We start from the raw sequence: 7,325 nt of genomic DNA on the forward strand, positions 1-7,325 counted from the left end.
GGATATATACAGGGTTTTCCAGTACCGAGTCGATTTGCCTTGCAGTTGCCATACCAAGCGGTGATGCAGTCAGTCAAGATGCTCTCAATGGTGCAGCTGTAGACCTTTTTGAGGATTTGAGGGACCGTGACAAATTTGATCAGCCTCCTCAGGGCGCTGTCGTGCCCTCTTCACAACTGTGTGGGTGTGTGTGGACCATGTTAATTCCTTAGTGATGTGGACACTGAGGAACTTGAAGCTTTCGACCTGCTCCACTACAGCCCAATCGATGTGGATGGGGGTGTGCTCGCCCCCTCCGTTTTCTGTAGGCTGCCTCATCGTCATTGGCGATCAGTCCTACCACCATTGTGTTGTCAGCAAACTTGGTGATGGTGTTGGAGTAATGCATGGCCACGCAGTCTAGGGTGAACAGGGATTACATTAGAGGATTAACCACACACCCCTGAGGGTCCTGAGCTTGGTGATGAGCTTGGAGGGGTGTTGAATTCTGAGCTGTAGTCAATGAACAGCATTCTTACATAGGTATTCCTTTTGTCCAGGTGTATGATGGCAGTGTGGAGTGCAATAGAGATTGCTACATCTGTGGATCTGTTGGGGCAGTATGCAAATTGGAGTGGGTCCAGAGTGTCTGGGATGATGGTGTTGATGTGAGCCATGACCAGCCTTTCAAAGCATTTCATGGCTATGGATGTGAGTGCAATGGGGCGATAGTCATTTTGGGCAGGTTACCTCAGCGTTCTTGGGCAGGGGAGACTATGGTGGTCTGCTTGAAACAAGTTGATATAACAGACCGGGTCAGGGATAGGTTGAAAATGTCAGTAAAGGCACTTGCCAGCTGGTCAGCGCATGCTCTGAGTACGAGTCTTGGTATTCCATCTTGCCCTGTGGCCTTGCGAATGTTAACCTGTTTAAAGATCGTATTCGCATCAGCTCCGGAGAGCGAGATCACACAGTCGCCCGGAACAGCTCGTGCTCTTACGCATGGTTCAGTGTTGTTTGCCTCTAAGCGAGCATTCGAAGGCATTTATCTCGTCTGGCAGGCTTGCATCGATGGGCAGCTTGTGGCTGGGTGTCCCTTTGTAATCTGTGATAGTTTGCAAGCTTTGCCACGTGAGCCGGTGTAGTAGGATTCCATATTTGTCATGTATTGGCATTCTGCCTGTTTGATGCCTGTTTATGTTTAGGCATGAACAAATCCACATATTTTCAGAAATGTATCATATCTGTAGTTACCTGATCATTTATGTATCCAATTTTCTTTTAAATGTATAATTTCAATAAATATCCTAACATGATATGTAATATTCACCCTCATATGTATGATAGAAAATAGGCTAAATCTGACTCATGAAATGTCCAACGCCCAGATAATTTTACCTTTTCAGGCACCGAAAATCATAGTGCTTCTTCACATGAAGGTGATATATCTGAGCATACATTTGCACCACATTCAGTAGTAGGCTATACAAGGCACAGAAAGGCAAGCATCATCATATTTAATCCAAGTTGCTATTTCCAAAGCACACCTCTGCTATTTTTGTTTAAAATATGCAGCATAGGAAATCCAGAACTCCAATCACAACACATGTTTTCTGTAAAGATGCAAACGTAGGCCAATCTTTGCTAAAAAACATTATTTATTCACACCCTAAATCCCCCTGCTTGCCCTGTTTGTTATGGACGATGGATGCGATGGGTGTAGATTGGGTCATCAGCGGCGGTCCCTTACAGTCCAGACCCAATGTGGTGGTTGTGTTGGTCTGTGATCCACTCCAAACTGTAAATGCATAAATAATTAATAAAAATTGTGTCAATATTGCACAAAAATAATGTCATTTCACATATTACCACAAGGTAGCTACTCTACCTGCTTCATTCATAATGACAAAACTAACTGGAACAAGCTAACGTTAGCTAGCTAAGTTGCTAGTTACCTAGCTAGTTAAGTTAGCCAGTTAACTATCTAATATTAACTAGTAATACAAAATACGCCTAAACGCATTAAAACGTTAGCTGTCACCTTGAGGCTTGATAGGGGGTTAAACAAAATTCCTGATGGGAAGGCAATTTTGTTATTAGTTAGCTAGCTATCCCTACTGGCTGCTGGCCAAATTAGCTAAAGTTTTTGATTCTGGTTATTAAGATAAATAAAACATCTCACATTAGATATTCACTTTAGCGTGAACGTCTTTGTGGTATTTTCTGAACAGCTTCTCACTTCTTTGTTTCCCCAGTCGTCAGTTCGAGCACACACCGTTTACACACTCATTTGTGGCGCCAAAATGTACAAATTACAGTTTGAACTCCACAGCAGATGTGATTCTTGTTGCTAAGCTACCAGTTACTGTGGTTTTAGCTTATGGTTTGAGCGTGTTTATCCAGAGGAATACAAAATTATAGCTAGTGTCTGAAAGAATGATACTGATTAAATATTTGTCAAATTATTGAGCATGTCCTCAATATTCAAATAAGCATGAAAAAATAGGGGCCTTAATAAGCATATCAAAATGCATATAATAATCCTGATATGGTCCTCAGTCAAGAGCATGTGCATTGTACATGCTGAGAAAATATACTATGTAGGCCTACTCTCAGTATTTGTCAACATGAAAATAGCATGTCACATACTTCAAGATATTGAATGAGCCCATATCCGGCCATAGGAAATGTCCATGTGTGATATTCGGAGTAATCCCTATATCAAATGTTGAAAAGACACATACAGATTCAGAATTTGTCAGGATATGGTGCATATCCACAAAACTCAAAATATTCATTGGACATGGTCTATATTCTGTAGAATATCAAAAATGTGTCATGCAAAGATATCCCCTGATATGGAAACTTTTTAACCAGTGAATGTTATCGGATGATGCAGTCTGTGCTAGCGAAACAGTCCTGTAGCTTATCATCCACTTTATTGGACCACTTTAGAATTTAGCGTGTCACTGGTACTTCCTGTTTGAGGTTTTGCTTGTAAGCAGGAAGCAGAAGGATAGAGTTATGGTTTGATTTGCCAAAGGGAGGATGAGGGAGGGCCTTGCATGCACTTCTGTGTGTGGAGTAAAGGCAGGGTTGGTTAGGTTACTTTCTAAATGTAATCAGTTACAAGTTACCTGTCCAAAATTGTAATCAGTAATGTAACTTTTGGATTACCCAAACTCAGTAACGTAATATGATTACATTCCGTTACTTTTAGATTACTTTCCCCTTAAAACTTCTCTAGGGTACGTGAGACGGTAGCGTCCCACCTCTTCAACAGCCAGTGAAACTGCAGGGCGCCAAATTCAAATACAGAAATACTCATTATAAAAATTCAGAAAACAAAACATATTTTACATAGGTTTAAAGATTAACTTCTTGTGAATCCAACCACTGTGTCAGATTTAAAAAATGCTTTACGGCGAAAGCATATCTTACGATTATTTGAGAACATAGCCCAGCAGACAAATCATTACAAACAGTAACCAGCCAAGTAGAAGAGTTACTCAAGTCAGAAATAGAGATAAAATTAGTCCCTTACCTTTGATGATCTTCATATGGTTGCACTCAGCAGACATTCATTTACTCAATAAATGTTCCTTTTGTTCGATAAAGTCTCTTTATATCCAAAAACCTCAGTTTTGTTTGGGCGTTTTCTTCAGTAATCCACAGGCTCAAACGTAGTCAAAACAGGCAGACAAAAAATCCAAATTCTATCTGTAAAGTTCATAGAAACATGTTAAACGATGTTTATAGTCAATCCTCAGGTTGTTTTTAGCCTAAATAATCGATCATATTTAAACCGGACAATAACGTTGTCAATATAAAAGGTAAACAAGAAAGTTACTCTCTCGGTCGCGTGCATGAAAAAGCTCTGTGACACTTTAGGGTCCACTCATTCTGACTGCTCTTACTTCCTCATTTTTGAGAATACAAGCCTGAAACAATTTCTAAAGACTGTTGACATCTAGTGGAAGGCATAGGAACTGCAATTTGAGTCCTATTTTGGATAAAAAAAACTACTTCCTGAATGGATTTTTCTCAGGTTTTCCCCTGCCAAATCAGTTATGTTATACTCACAGACACTATTTTAACGGTTTTGGAAACTTTAGAGTGTTTTCTATCCAAATCTACCACTTATATGCATATCATATCTTCTCGGCCCGAGTAGCAGGCAGTTTAATTTGGGCATGCTTTTCATCCAAAATTCCGAATGCTGCCCCCTACCCTAGAGAAGTTTTAAGAGGCATTAGAAGAAGACAAAAATGTATGTTACCAATTGAATGACATCTATTGCAGGAAAATCAACGTTAAAGTTTACATAGCTGGCCATATATGGATATTACATTTTACTTTATGGGTTGGTTATGTAGGCTTCTTCTAATCCATCAGCTTTCTACTACATATAATAATAAGATTAAATTATATCTTTACATTAAAAACCAAAGTCTATCAGAATTCCAGTCATTCCAATAAATGTTATAACCCTTGATCTTCAAGAATAGGACTTGGAAATATGGAAGTATAGATTAGCCAAATTGTTTTACCTGTGTCACGCCCTGATCTGTTTCACCTGTTCCTGTGATTGTCTCCACCCCCTCCAGGTGTCGCTTATTTTCCCCAGTGTATTTATCCCTGTGTTTCCTGTCTCTCTGAGCCAGTTTGTCTTGTATGTTAGTCAAGTTAACCAGTGTGGTTTTCCCCGTTCTCATTTTGATAGTCTTCCTGGTTTTGACCCCTGCCTGACTCTGGACTACTTTCCCGCCTGCCTGATCATCTTGCCTGCCTTGACCTTGATTCTGCCTGCCTTTTGGACTCTGAACTGGTTTTGACCCTTTTGCCTGTCCAGGACCAATCTCTTGCCTTACCCTATTGGATTAATAAATATTGTAAGACTCCAACCATCTGCCTCCTGGGTCTTGCCTTGTCATGATAAACTGAGGACTTATTTGCCAACTCTACTCTGTTGTTTATGATTTTGTTGTCATGGAGGACTGATAGGGCTCATTGATTCAAGTTGAAAAATAAATGCTGCATTCATGGAATGGTGTGCTTTGAGCACTATTGAAAAGTGCTATTTACATGTGAAAAATGAATACCATATGCTGCATTTGCTATAGGCCTATCGTTGATCTTTTTTTGGTGACACTTTTATATCTTCATAATATGCAGCTGTTTAAATTGAAAATCCAGATGAAACTATAATAAAACGGTCGCCCCGCCTCTGTTTTTGTAAAAAGCTGAGGGATGGGCCTGTAAAAATGTAACCACTCTCAGATTAATAGACAGAGCTATGGATGCAAGGACTGACCATCCATTATATCAAAATGTATGTTTTAACCGTGTTTTGAGGCTATACAGTGTTCGTTTACATTTACAAACATTGGAGGAAGACAAGTTCATATTGGGTTCTCATGGAGTGTGACAGTTAAACTAAGGTCATGAGGCATTTATAAACTATATTCTCCAACAATAAATGGATTTATATATAATTTACAGGTCCAAAAATTGATGTAGCAACTACAGATGGCCCCTTTATGTCTATCAAAAGTGTGTGAGTTTGAGCATGTGTCCATTAGGCCTATGGATTAAAAATAATTATCACCAAGAATTTGATTGAGCAATAAAAGACCCACTTTTATTCCATAGGCTGGGATCCGCACTATGCAGCAGTTGCAAGAGTGCATTTTTCACTGGCTGTCCGCTAGTTTAAAAAACAATGATTGACAGGTAGTTTAAACTTCTTGAATTCAACCATTATTGTGTTCAAATACATATTTAGATTTGTGAACAGCCATCCACAACAACCAAAATCCGTGAGGCGCAAATAGCTAAATGAGAGAGCAGCAGAGTGATTCACATCAATGCGCTATGTAGATATCAATAATAAGTGATATCCACATCGCCGTAGACTACACCCCTGCTGTCATCCTTACCTCCAAGCGTTTATTAAAGTTTGATAATCTTTGGATGCCAACAGCAGCCACACCATTGGAAGACATAGCTTGGACTGTAGCCTACAAAAGCCTATTCCTGCTCTTTTCCCACGATCCATCAAACACGTGGTGTGTCATCATAGTGGTGTCTGACTTGTGGTCAGACTCGCTCAGGTGGAACAAACTTAAACTTGCGCCTTTTTTCAATGCTGATTTGAATGTCGTTGAGAAAACAGAGAAGTGTCAAAGATTTTTTCCGCAAACATCCTGCAACGCCTGCTCCCACTCCCTCTCCCTGGCGCTCGAAGACGCCAGGCTCCCCAGCATTACCCACTCCTGCCACCATCAGTACGCACACCTGCCTTTCCCCGTCATGCGCATCAGCGTATTATTGGACTCACCTGGACTCAATCTCCTGTTTATTACCTCCCCTATATTTGTCAGTTCACCGCGGCTGCATTGATTGTCAAATGTCGTTGTGTTGCCCGTGTGCTGACGCTGCGCCTGTCTTGTTTCATGTCTGTTCCTTATTAAATGTTAAACTCCCCGTACCTGCTTCTCATCTCCGGCATCGGTCCTTACAGAATGCAGCTGTTACCAAATGAAGCATCGGGGAGTGCTGGCTTTCCGGTTGGTGGTGACTTCGGGTCCGGGGGCCGCCACCGATGGAACCGGGGGTGCCTAAACCAGCTCGTCAGGCTGTCAAGCCCTAGCTGACTCGAGAGGTTTCTTGCCCCGGTTGGCTCGGAGGCGCCCATCCGATGTCAGGCCTCAGCCGGATCATCAGGTTTTTACGCCCGGCCAGCTCATCAGGCTGCTACGCCTCCGCCGGATCATCGGACTCCCACGCCTCAGCGGGATTGACAGGCCTTCATGCCTCAGCCGGATCGTCTGGTACCTATGCCTCAGCTGGCTCGCCAGGCTCTCACACCTCTGCCGGTTCGTTGGGACTTCACGCCCAGCCGGTTTGTCCAATACCCGTGCCTCGGCCTGCCCGTCAGGCTCGCCCAGGGGGGATGCCGGGTGGTGTCCCTAGAGAGAGGGTACTGTCACTCCCGCTCCCCCTCCCTGGCACTCGAAGGCGCCAGGCTCCCCAGCATTACACACTCTTGCCACCATCAGTAGGCACACCTGCCTTTCCCCGTCATGCCCAGCAGTGTATTATTTGACTCACTTGGACTCAATCACCTGTTTATTATCTCCCCTATATTTGTCAGTTCCCCATCTCTGTTCCCCGCGGCTGCATTGAATGTTGAATGTCGTTGTGTTGCCCGTGTGCTGACGCTGTGCCTGTCTTGTTTCATGTCTGTTCCTTATTAAATGTTAAACTCCCCGTACCTGCTTCTCGTCTCCGGCGTCGGTCCTTACACATCCTTTCAGAATTTAAATGTAATCCTCAAAGTAATC

Source organism: Salvelinus sp. IW2-2015, linkage group LG4q.1:29, assembly GCF_002910315.2.
Source record: "Salvelinus sp. IW2-2015 linkage group LG4q.1:29, ASM291031v2, whole genome shotgun sequence".
NCBI classification, from domain to species: domain Eukaryota; kingdom Metazoa; phylum Chordata; class Actinopteri; order Salmoniformes; family Salmonidae; genus Salvelinus; species Salvelinus sp. IW2-2015.